Source organism: Notolabrus celidotus, chromosome 17 (genome assembly GCF_009762535.1).
Source record: "Notolabrus celidotus isolate fNotCel1 chromosome 17, fNotCel1.pri, whole genome shotgun sequence".
Classification (NCBI taxonomy): domain Eukaryota; kingdom Metazoa; phylum Chordata; class Actinopteri; order Labriformes; family Labridae; genus Notolabrus; species Notolabrus celidotus.
In genome coordinates, this window is record NC_048288.1 from 9,974,029 (window position 1) to 9,986,626 (window position 12,598).

Genomic DNA, 12,598 nt, shown 5'->3' on the forward strand with positions numbered 1-12,598 from the left:
ACTTATCCTGTTCAGTCAGCTTGGTTTCTGCAGCCCATTCCAGTTGCCATTGGTAATGAGGTGTGGTAAACCCTGCCTGGATAGGTTGCTGTCTATGGGCTGACACACAGAGACAAACAACCATACACGCTCACACCTATGGGCGATTTAGAGTGACCAATTAACATAACGAGCACGTCTCTGGACTGTGAGGGGCCAATTGAGGGAGGGAAATCATGCATGCATGGGGAGAACATGCTTAAGTCACACATAGAGGCCCCTGTCTGGGCTTCAAACCAGGAACCATCATGCCAAGAGGTGAAAGCACTAACCACTGCACCATTTCATGCTTAATCATGCCCAATGAAAGTTTGCTCTCTTTTGACATTTTTTTGGTATTACTAAAATGTCTGACGGGACTGATATTACAATAATCCTCTTGTTAAAGGTAGCTGATAGGCAGATCATTCTCCCAAAAGCTATCAGCTTTACTTTTCTTATCTAGAAAATGATTTTCCTTCTTCAACCTCTGCAATATTTATTTGTTATTTCTCACTCTACCAGTCCACACTGGTCACATCACTCCAGCCAACTTCCTCAGGGTGAATTTGCCAAATATATATGCATTCACACATCGGCTCTTGCTGAAATTTCACTTGGGAGCTGGCAGGATAAAGGCAGGATAAAGGATAAACAAGGCCCAGGATGAAAGTCATCTGATTCCCTCTCAGCATTGGCAGTATAAGGAGGGTACAACAAGTCTTTGAATACTTCATATGTATTCCAACATTTTAAGGCTGTTGTGTCTGCTGAAGAAAAAAAGCAGCTCATGCACAATATGTTTTACATTATCACAGGCAGCAACAAGAATGTGAAGAGCCAGTCCCACAGGCAACTGGCCGAAAGGGCATTCCCACAACTGGCACAGGCGACAACAGAGAGCAGGGAGACTTGATCAAGGAGAGAATGAGGAGATGGATTGAAGGGTGATGAAGTGCTCCTAAATCTGTGTAATCCCCCTGACAACAATATGGGACAAAGCAGGATGAATGCAGTGGTTCAGACCACCCTGGATCTGGCAACCAAACAGACAGAAAGTCAGCCACCAGACGAGCCAGGCTGCTGCTGTGGTGCTGACAAGATCTGACAGTGACAGAGAGGCTGTGGAGCCAAAGTAGTTAGATATCTGTGGACCACTGTCTGTTCAACAAACACACACTGTTATACACATATGCACTCATACAAAGACACACATACAGAGATATAAAAGCAGAGGAAGAAAATAACACACACAAACAGACCATGTGAAACACAAACGATTAGATCCAGACAAACATTCATATGCAGAGAAAATGAGACATTAGTCCTCACACACACAAAGAGAGAGACACACACATAGTTTTAGAACTCTTTATTGCTGACAACACCTCTATTTTCTTCAGAAACCTTAACAGGTCGCAGAATTGAGAACAAATCTGAAGATCAGTTGGCAAAGATAACTTTTAATGTTTTGCTGACTGACTCTGGTTTCCTTATCATGGGTTGCCTTTGGTTGGTGTTGAATTGTGCTGGTTTTGGGTTCCTTTGGAGAGGGAAGAGAGGGTACCCCCCTTACCACCATGCCCCCAAAAATTGTGATAACCCCCCGAGTTTACCTCGCCTTACCACAGTGTCCTTAAAAAAGTAGTTACAACCCCCCCTGCCACCACGCCCCCAAAAATGGAGTTATACCCCCTCCCTCTTACTACCCCACCCTTAAAAAGTAGTTATAACCCCCCTAACCATCCTGCCCATGAAGAAGTAATGACCCCCCTTACCTGCCCTTAAAATTTCAGTCATGGGTGCCGTTGGCCTAGTGGTCCATGCATGGGCCCCATGTACGAGGGCTACAGTCCTCTTCGCAGGTTCGCTCGCAGGTTCGCTCGCAGGTTGGACTCCCTGCCTATACCATTTTCTGCATGACTTCCCCTTCATTCTACTTCCCACATTTCCTGTCTTTCTCCAACTTTACTATCCAATAAACGCAAATATCCCCAAGAACATAACTTAAAAAAAAAAAAGAAGGAATTATGAACCCCCCTTACCTACACCCCCAAAAGTGGAGTTATATGTCCACCCTGCCTGTAAAGAAGTAGTTATGACCCTCCCTCGTTTCACCCTGCCCTTAAAAGGAGTATTATTTATCAGAGTCCAGGAAAAAACTAGCCTCTGACTCATGGCTACAGGTAGTTTTAATCAGGTTTCTACCCATCTGTGAAGAAATGCACCCCCTTGTGTTGAACACTAGAGGTGTCATTTGTTTATTTATGAATCTACTGAAACCAGTCACATTATTTAAGTGGAAACACGGTGAAACACTTAGCACTACTATTTATGAGCAAACTAAACCTTTACTCTTGAGCCATCGTGAGAGACATCTCTCACTTCAGTTTCCTTCCCTCTTTCCCAGGTCTCATCTTGCTCCCCTTTCATTTTTTCATTTTTTTCTCTTGTGTCCCTGTTCTCTTGCGTGCAAAGTCGACTCAGTAAAAGTCTGACTTGTAAGCAACAAGCACATTGTTTTTTGTTCTTTCTCTAATCCACAAGGCCCGCTGAGCTGTTGCATTATTTATCTGTTTGTCATGACTTGTCCTTTGAGCCGTGGAGACGCACAAGTTTCCAAAATATAGTCTGTTTTTTCATGTGACTTTGCTTTGGCTGTACAGCAGTGAAAGGCGTGGTTAGATAGAAATTGATACACTATGGCATGTTTTCAGGGTCACTAAGGCTGAAGAGGTTGAGTGTGATGCCACAGTAAATTAATACCAAACAGTCATTTGAATTAGATCACAGTCAAAGTACATCCAGCTGTTTAAGATTAGTCTGAAAAATGTTGTTGAAGAAGCAAAAGCAGTTCACTTTTTCCTCTGACTATCACATCATGCAGAGTTTAACGTATTCATCCGGACTGCTTTATTTACAAATCTTCCTAATATTAGTTTTTAACCTGTAAAACTGCTGAAAGTAGTTTTTCTGCCAGAATCACAGCTACAAGCTCTATTATAATCCATGATCCATGACTTTATTGAAAGGTACTCTGCATTATGTCATTCCCTCTGGCCCTCTGCCAAAGTGTCTCATATAATTTGTTGTTACCTCACAGTAATCAGTCACAGATGTGAATATCTCATTGGTTGGCCTCATCACAGGTTGTGGTAATCTTAGAAAAACAGAGCCTAGAAAAAAAAAGGAGTTCTCCGACATACAGTTTCTCTAATTCAACAGCCCACAACTCCAACACCTGTTTTTCATTTCTACTTCCACTAAAGGATGACTGTACAACATAAACATGCTACATAGTGAGTTCACGTGTTGTTATGACATTTTTATGAAAATACTACATTTCCAAATTCACAACATGAGCTGAATCTTGTTGGAAGTTACAAAAAGTAACACCAGTACACATGTATACTGTTTGTCAACATACCATAAGTGAAACACAAGCTATTGAAAGCAAATGTCTTTCTTAAGTTTATGTAAGCTTTTATTGACATTAGAGAAACTGGATGTCATTCAATGGTGTTTTGGCTGTTGCTTGAAAACAGGTTTGACATTTCTAAAATTGCTTTCTGACTTTTTTTTTTTATATAAGGCAAGATAAGACATCTTTATTTCTATAGCACAGCTTGAGGATCCCACTAGTTAGCCATAATGATTTTGATTTTTATAAAACATTTAGTCTTGATATATTGTAAACTGGTGAGTAATGTACATATTTACCACATACATGGATGTTACGTTGTGGGAAATTTACCAAAGAGGATTAGGGGCACTGGAAAAATAAAATTAAAGTGCTATATTTTTTAATTCTGAGATTAAAGTAAGAACTCTGAGAAACAAATTCTGGTCACCTTAATCCTCTTTAGTAGAAATTACCTATGGAGTCCAATGCATCTTGGAACTGCATTTTTTTGTTTTTTCCATTTGACCTGTTTCTCAGGCCTGCAGGTTGCCTCCTAATTGGATCATATTTTCTGTGATCCTTGAAAAAGCTTGCAAATTTTCAAACATAAAGCGCCTCTCCACTACAGCCTCATTGTAAGGAATCACAGGACTCAACATAAAACACAGGGTTACTACGGTTTAGTATCATCTTGTGGGTCTGACTGACAAAGTTAGGATGTTTTACAGTTCAGCTCCACCTCCGGCCAGAGCTGTTTCCAGAGGGAGCTGAAAGCATGCAGTAATTAGCCAGGATTTAATATGTCGAGAAAATTGATGGGGTCAGTCTAGAGTTAAATTGTACCAGCCAGGATCCCATCCATCATGCCATAGGTCAACCCACTCACACACTCACACACATACCAAGGTATCTTAGTGGTCAGTGTACTCTGTCTTTTTCCTCCAGTATTACAGTACATGAACATTTGATGCCTGAGATAGAAGGTAAACTATTTTCTAAAAGGGGGAAAAAACAGATCCATGTCTTTAATGAACAAAGTGGTCCAGCACACATCTTTATGATTTTAAAACATGTTATATTCATTAACTGTAGCGACTTAAAAGATCTCATTTCATGGCATGCATCAAAGTGAGGCAACATTCACCTGGTTGAGTGTGTTTGTTCAGGATCCCACTACACTACTCCCATCCAATAGCTCCTCTCAGGGGTGTGCAAGCCTCTGGTGAGAGAATGGTATATTTCTGTGGGAAACACTCTTATCTCAAACTGAGAACCTTGGCTGGCCTTCATCACAGAGAGGAGGACAAAGTTCAAATCCAAGCAATGTGCTGCACAATCAAAGCTTTTTGCCGCTCTAAATTACACCCATTAGAGGACCTTGATGGCCTTGAATAGCATCTCATTTAACTATCTCGGGCAGTCACTGTAATTAAAACTAAAACAGATTGCAGTGGGCGAGGATTCTCGCACATTTAAATGGTGCATTGTTGACAACACTGTAATTTTCAGCTGCAGTTTCATCACAGGTCATTCCCAGTTCTGGAGGATGATGAGAGTTCATCATTTGGCATGTGGAGGATGAAGAAGAATAACTCTTCCTCCTGTTATTTCTCTCATGTGGACACCATAAGCACTTCATCAACAGAAACACCAAGCAGCACTTCTTACAGTCAATACTGACAATGCATATTGTAATTAAGAGTAACAGAAGGGGACACCAGCTCTGCAGAAGCACTCAAGGCAAACCCCGTAGGAGTCCAGTTCAGCCTTTCCAGAGACATAAAGAACAATAGAATAAAAGAGAGCTTGTTAGCGTATCCACAGTTGCCAGGGTACACTGTTAGTTTGACCTGATTACTAGAGCTTACACTGGTCACACAGCTGACAAGGGGCGGAGCGGCGCAGTCAAATGACCTCCAAAGACACGACGGCTCGAATGCCAAGAATGCAAACTCATTTGGCATGCAGCAATGAGACTGACCCACGCAAGCTCTGATTGTAAATTGTTAGAAATTGTCACAAACATCTCATGCTCTTTGCAAACATTAAATTTTACTGCAGAACACACGGCTGATTTACAACCAGTCTGAAGAATCGGTTGCATCAGGCTGACTTTGAACTGTGTTGTTACCTCTGCAAGAGAGAATAGCTTTTCTTAATAGCCTTCTGTTATTTAAAAGTTACAACAATGTTATATTATTCTCAGAATTTTAGTGAAATTTCAAATGAGCTACAAAGAAAACTGAAAAACAAAAGGGAGATATCGGACAAATTGGATGGAAGATGAAGCTGTCTTATGAGCACACTGTCAACTTTTTATATGCCAACAAGCTGTCTGGGTGTTTCCAACATGATGATCACACAACATTCAGTCCACCTTATATTGAAAGCTTGGTGAATAAAGCAGTTCTTGTATTTGAAATAATCTAAACCTGCTAGGTCTTAACCAGAAAAGGTTATTTTATAAGGTTACTTCTACCTGGTCTTCTAAGGACTCACCAAGGATAATCTCAACGAGTATAGACTGTATAATAAATGGACGTAGCTTCCACGACGTCACCCATCTGTTTCTGAAGCATTGGCGGGAGCCATATTGGAAATGCTGACCTCAACCTAACTTCTGTCAAGCCAGTGTGAGGTAAAGAGGCAGGCTTTGAGCCTCATCGCCAACAGCTACAGTGTTCCTGTCTTGCAGTCAAGCCAGCTGTGCCTCTCATCAGGCTATGCCAAACTCTCAATATCTTCTAAACTGCTGAAAAAATTCACACCTGTACAGTGAGTTCCGAAGGAGAAATTAGCTATTCATAATAAACTCATTTTTTGGACCAGGATGTAAACATGTTTATTTCTGCAGCAAAGATTGGCTTTTTTGAATTGGTGTATATGTGGTTTCCTGTACTTCAGGAGCCAGCCTCAAGTGGACACTTAGGGAACTGCAGTTTATAACACTTCCGCATTGGCTTCAATTCTTACAGCCGGAGGTTGCCTCTTGGTTTAGAGCCAATGTCTGACTTTCATGCAGGGGTCAAGACGTCAACAGTAACTATTCTATCAACAACATTCACCTTTGTTGAGTCAGTGTTATTATCCTACTGGCGATCTGTTGTGTTTGTAGAAAAGCTATCAGCGTAAATGACCAAGCATGTTAACATCTGTGTGATTTAAGGTCAGACTTTTCTGTCTTTCTTTCTTTTTAAAGTTATTTATTTTCTATGCCATTTACATCACAGTTTCATGTGAAGTGAAGTGAAGTGAAGTGAAGTACAAATTTGAGATGGGTGGACAGAAAGAGCAGGATCATTTCTAAAGAAATAGATGGATGGGGGAGTATGCAGTGAGGATATTTTTTCCCAGCATAATAGATGTTAATCTCTAGGGGGCTGTTTTAAGCAGAGTTTACATTATGTCTGAGAAATAATGTAGGTCATTTGGGCAAAAATCTAGACTTTTCTCGATGCACAAAACAGGGGTGGGGGGTTTGATATCTGGATCAGTCAAGGGTTACATTAGTGGGTTCAAACACTTCTATTTTTTTTTTCCTATTTTACCTTAAGGCTACAATTCCACCAATCAGGACATATCAAAATAAAATAGATAGACTGCCATCAAATTTATCAAGGAAAATTATTTTATTTAGAGAATGAACCTTTTCTAATCTGGACTCTCCATGTTCTCCCCTTTCGTACAACTTTAGTCAGTCGTATACTGTATAACCATACTACGGCATTTGTAAACTGAAATAAGTTGGGCATATCTCTATGAGGTTGTCAAATCCTGATCTGATGGTATTTCCTCTGGAGACACACACAGTAAAATCATATTTTTAACCTTGCTTCTGGTGGCTCTAAGAATAGAAAGATGGTAGTTCACTGCATCCGGTCACAACCCAACATCCCTCTGTGTGTTGATATTAAATAGCAGCCTAGAGGGGCCACTGGGGGGGCTTTAGGTTTTCAGTATCTCTGAATAATTCACCTTCTCCCTGTACTGTTTCTAGATGACAACCCGGAATATTGACGAGCTGAATGTAAATCTTCAGTCTTCTGCTTTGCTGCGACTGTGCTCTTGGATGATGATGTGATGATGTTTTTCAGCTGGCCTCCTCTCACCCTGTCTCTGTTTAATGTGATGTTATAGAAACTTGTGGTTGCCCATGCTGTTCAGTATATGCCAAACCCATGTGCAATGTCACAACCTCAAAGGCAGGCTGGAGCCACATGTGTTTCTTATGCATCGAGTGCCAAATGGAATCGCCATCAAACCACTCCTGAAGTACTGAAGGAGCTGGTCCTGCTTAAAGAACATAACAGACTGTATTTCTGTCAGAGCCAGGAGGATACAGTCAGAGCCACAGATCTCATCATGTGCTTTACCAGAGTAAGGTAAATGATACCTGTGTTACTGGGCGTCATCTTTCTCAAGGAAACCATTATGAGATATCTGAACAAATATTGACCCAGCAGTCAACAAGCAGAAAGTACAGTACATAAGCACACACAGTTCTAATGGACTGAAATATTATATGGCACAACAGGAGATGAAAAAAATACTGTTACCACACATGACTCTATGAGGTAGCTTAAAGACAGCTCAAACATCAAGTTCATGAAGTTTTATTCGTATAGTCCAAAGGCATATATTACAAACTTTTCTTATGTAAGGCTTTCATAAGAAGTGCAACCCTGCTAGCCATGATGTATTGAACACATCTTATTTCATTCGCTCCTTCGTAGACAAATAAAAAACCAAACCAAAGACAATACAGTAACTACAGGTTTTAGGACTGCATCAGAGTAGCTACAGGATGACTGAGCAGCTATCTTCACCTCTGACCTCTGTAAACTCTACAGGGCGGCTGTGGCTCAGTGGCAGAGTTAACTGGTTATACTTATGAGTCGAATCGACGCTGTAGGCAACGTGCGTAGGTCTGCATAGCCACTTTACCTTCGTAGAGGCCTACGCATGTAGATAACGCACCTCCTCCAAAATGTAACTACGCACCGAATCGATGCAGACCGCAAGCTCTGTGATTGGTCTGCCTGTATTTCCTGCATTTACAGCACTTCTGAAATCGCAGCACATCGGCTGTAAATTACATCACCTCTGACATCTCCTCTCCATTCTTCCCTGTAATCATGTCTGTATGATAAACAGCAACATGTAACAAATAGCATTGCCAGACGTAGCAGGACAATACAAAGGCACAGTGAACATGAAGTTCAACCATGAAGTCAATATAAGGTTAAACCAAGAGGACAAAAAATGTATGAAAAAAAGGAAAGTAAAAAAAAACATAAGAAGAATAAAAGCAACAACAAATAGAAAAAAATCCAACACAATTACAGCATTAAAAAGTAAAGGAAATAATGAAGTCAAAGTCATAAAATGACGAATAAGAAATCCAAATGGAATAAAAAGGTTAAAAAGATGGCCAAAGATATTGGGAAGACAACATCGCTTAGAAGCAAGTCTATGAAAGGGCAGTCATGCACAAAATGAAACAAATAGACCATTTACATAATTTATGCCAACATATCATTTTCTATTTTTCTGCTTATGTGGATTCAGTGCAGTGTGATTCAGACGTGTGCTGTCATCTGTACACACAAATAAAATAATTCATCAAACACCCTCCAATACAAAGTAACAACAGAAGATCCTTTGGCACTCAGCAGTCTGTCTGTCCTTCTGTGTGTCTGATTTACAACTTTCACATCTTCGTTAAAGACATCTATGGAATGTACTCACTGTCATCATTTCAGCTCAGAGACAGTTATTTGGTAGCAGCAGCTCAGTCGTAACAAAAGCATTGTTTTTGATTCCTCTTTTGTTAACAAAGAGTCCTTTATCCTACATGGTTAACTCGTGAGTTAGAGACCAAGATAGGGAATACATTTGCAACCACAACGCTGCATAACTTAGAATATCATCACTCCGGAGAACTGCAACTGAAGTTTACAAGCCTTGTTTCCGACCTACACATGCACCCTCTGCTCCCAATTAACTCCTCCTCTGTGTTTTCCATATGGCTGCTCCTGAGTTTCATGTTCACGACAGGCCCATCAACTATTCTGACTGTGGTCGGGGATCATTTGTTTGCCATGGGCCTGTTTCCCTTAGCAACATGCTTCAAAAACTCATTGCCCTGGAGACTATTCAAAAGAGGCAAAGTGAACAAAGAGAAGAGGCGACAAGTCAGTCAAACAGAGTCACATGGTTACCTTTCCACCTCAGCAACTCACATCTGACAGATTGCTGACCCACAAGCACGAGCACTGTCTTTCAAACAGTCGTACAGTGAGAGAGTGCTTCTGTTCACCTCCAGCATTTTGCATTTTATGAGACTACAGGCAGTGACGTCACAGAGGAAGAAGCAGCTTAGAGGTTGTATTACGTGTTTATCTGGGCTTGTTTTTAATGGACAGGATGCTTGGACTGTTAACTCTGCCATTAGAGCAGACTGAGAATTGATTGTCCATTGCACTGTGGCTGACCCCACAAGTCACTGCAGGAACACTTAGAATGAGTTTGCGTGTCTACATGCATGTCACACAGATATTTTGGAGTATCGGGGCCAATCATAGGACAAGAGAAAGAGAGGAAATGATTTGGGAGAAGAAAGGCAGAAAAAAAAGACATTTGGTGAATAAAGTCTAAATTGTACAATTGTTGACAGGCGTATGAAAAAATAAATCAGTACAGGGAGCTGCAGGGAGCTCAGAGTACACCTTTATTTTATTTTATTTTTTACATTTTCACTTCATTACTAGTCTGTTTTATTCTGAAAGTGAATTAACCAAAGAAATAAAATGTTCATCTTCTCCTTTCTCATATTTTTTTTGCACTGATACAAAAAGTTCTCTTCACTCTTGAAACTTCTGAGCAGAAAACTCTTCATCTTTGTATATATTATAAGCTCTGCCCTTAGGCATATCTGACTCTGGCTCAGGCTGAAGAACATTCTATAACCACATCAGATAAATTGCGCTCCTGAAAGCACCTTTTGAATCACCACCTGTAAAGAAGCCCTGGGGCATACTCCGATTTGACATTCAGTATCACAGGTAAACCACAGGTTCAGGTTTTCCTGACCACAGGTGAATAAAACCTCACTGAACAGAGAGGATTGAGCTGTTTTAATGGGAAAGAGCTGGGTAAAGCCAGAGTTCAAGTATAATACTGATCAGCGCTCATGGCATCGTCCTTCAAAATAAAAGCACCATTTGAGGCAAACAGTGTTAGACAAACAAGGTGTGAATGTTTTATTATAACATACCATTTTATTTTCTGCACAGGGGCAAGATAAAAAGTGCAAAATATTTTTTTCTAACCATTTTAGCAATGTCTTCAGGCTACACCTTTTCTTTATTTTGCTCATTGTTTGACAGTAATTTCAATGTATGTGGTTGTAAAAGCACTTGGGTACAACTATGCCACCAGTTTTGGTATCTTATTATACATAAACACTGTATAATCAATCAATCAACATATCAAAACAACAAGATATCCTTTATTTATATGAGATTATAAAAGAGAAAAGTAACAGTATAAGTTACACAACCTTTAATGAAATAAAGGTGACGTGAAATTTTGTTCAGCTGAGGAAACACTAAACATCTGAGGCGTTTATTTTGACATGTGTACTCTGCCTCTAACTGTGTCTTGCAGTTCACTTGACGGAAGTGTTGAAGTTTACAGCAGGCGAATCTGCGTGGATGGCAGTCGGGTGTGCGTGTGTGTGTCCGCGGGATGTTACAAGGGCTTGTATTTGATGGTTTAACAGCCAAACGGAGAGAAGTTGTTTCCTGCAGGACAGCGTCGGTAAGATGATTTGCCTCAATGTTTGCACTTTAAAATCCTCTCCTGGTCAATGATGCTCACTTTTAAAGGGAAAGAATTAAGTGCTTGTTTGCACGGTTTTGTACAAAGGAAAGAAGTTTTAAGTGTTAACGCGATAACTTGCAACAAATCATGTGAATGTAGCTTACTCTGCAGCGGTCATGTGGTGCTTTCAGGGACCTCTTAGCTGGTTTGGAATTCTTAAGATATATTAAAAAAAACTTGCATGCTTTATTTTTTTCTAACGTGAACTTTTTTAATGTGAACATTTAGCCAGTATCCATGAAGGTGAGCCCATCCTCCAGACAGGTGGAGGCTACTGATAAGAAGCCACATCATAGACGTCCCCGCCTCAAACAGAAAAGTAAAAGGTGCAGGATCTTAATGACTCTGAGTTTAGACAGCATGTGAAACTAGAGAACCAGGACCAAGAGTACAATAGACTAAATAATCGTCTGTGAACTCAGCTCACGGCGCCACATCGATTATGTTTCACTGTACATGATATCCAATCCTGCTGCAAAGAGGAGAGGACATCAGGGCTTTTGAAGTGCGCTTCTAGTGAGGGAAGAGCGTCCCACCAAACTGCGTGGAAGAATCTGCTAAGTGAGAGTTACCTTGTTGTAGTGCGGATTCACTTGCTAAAAGATTTTATCTTAAGGTGTTAAATGATTCCATAGAACAATGTCATTGTTTCGGCATGCACTACACCTATCAAGCAGAGTTAGGTGCTGCGAAATATTGGCTTATGTAATAGGTGCACAAGTTATCCTCACAATGTTAAGTCCTTCAAATACCTCAGAGATTGGCCTCCCTAGCAATTACCCAACTGCTAAAAAATGAGGATATTTAAAAATGAAAGCTGTTTATGGGCATCTCTGACCGCTGAATTTACCATGTGATACTCAGAACTCATCAAAGGAGTTAATTGATCTCCTGCTTGTGTTTTACCGATGTTGAGGGGCAAAGCAACTTAAAAATGTAGTTTTTCCAATGGTGTTTTGTGTGTTGAATGCAAACAACCTGCCATGGTTTATTTTATATTATGTTTTTTTTCACCATGGAAGCAAACTTTATGTTTGATGAAGCATGGCATATTGTGGACAACACATCATGTTTGCAGAGAAGCCTGGTGCATATGTTGTAAGCCTATGTGTAATCTTTGCAGACTTGAATAAATGCACATTTAGCTAAATTGTATCATACACTTTAATACACTCACACAAGCACATATGCATAGTACAATGCTTTTTTTCCTTTCTTATTTGGCAGGTTGTCCGATGCGCCTAATCTGCCAACATAAATAACTTGTGGGTAATTGGGACTACTACTTCTGTG

At 40.3% G+C, this 12,598-nt stretch overlaps 1 protein-coding gene across 1 annotated transcript in view; it reads left to right on the plus strand.

Annotated features, from left to right (window-relative positions):
• The first annotated feature begins 11,084 nt into the window (after positions 1-11,084).
• The window catches only part of svila (supervillin a), a 92,455-nt gene continuing 90,941 nt past the window's right edge, over positions 11,085-12,598 (plus strand). The window contains exon 1 of the mRNA XM_034705952.1: positions 11,085-11,242. The gene's annotated coding sequence lies outside the window, so the exon portion shown is untranslated. The remainder of the gene's footprint in view (positions 11,243-12,598) is intronic.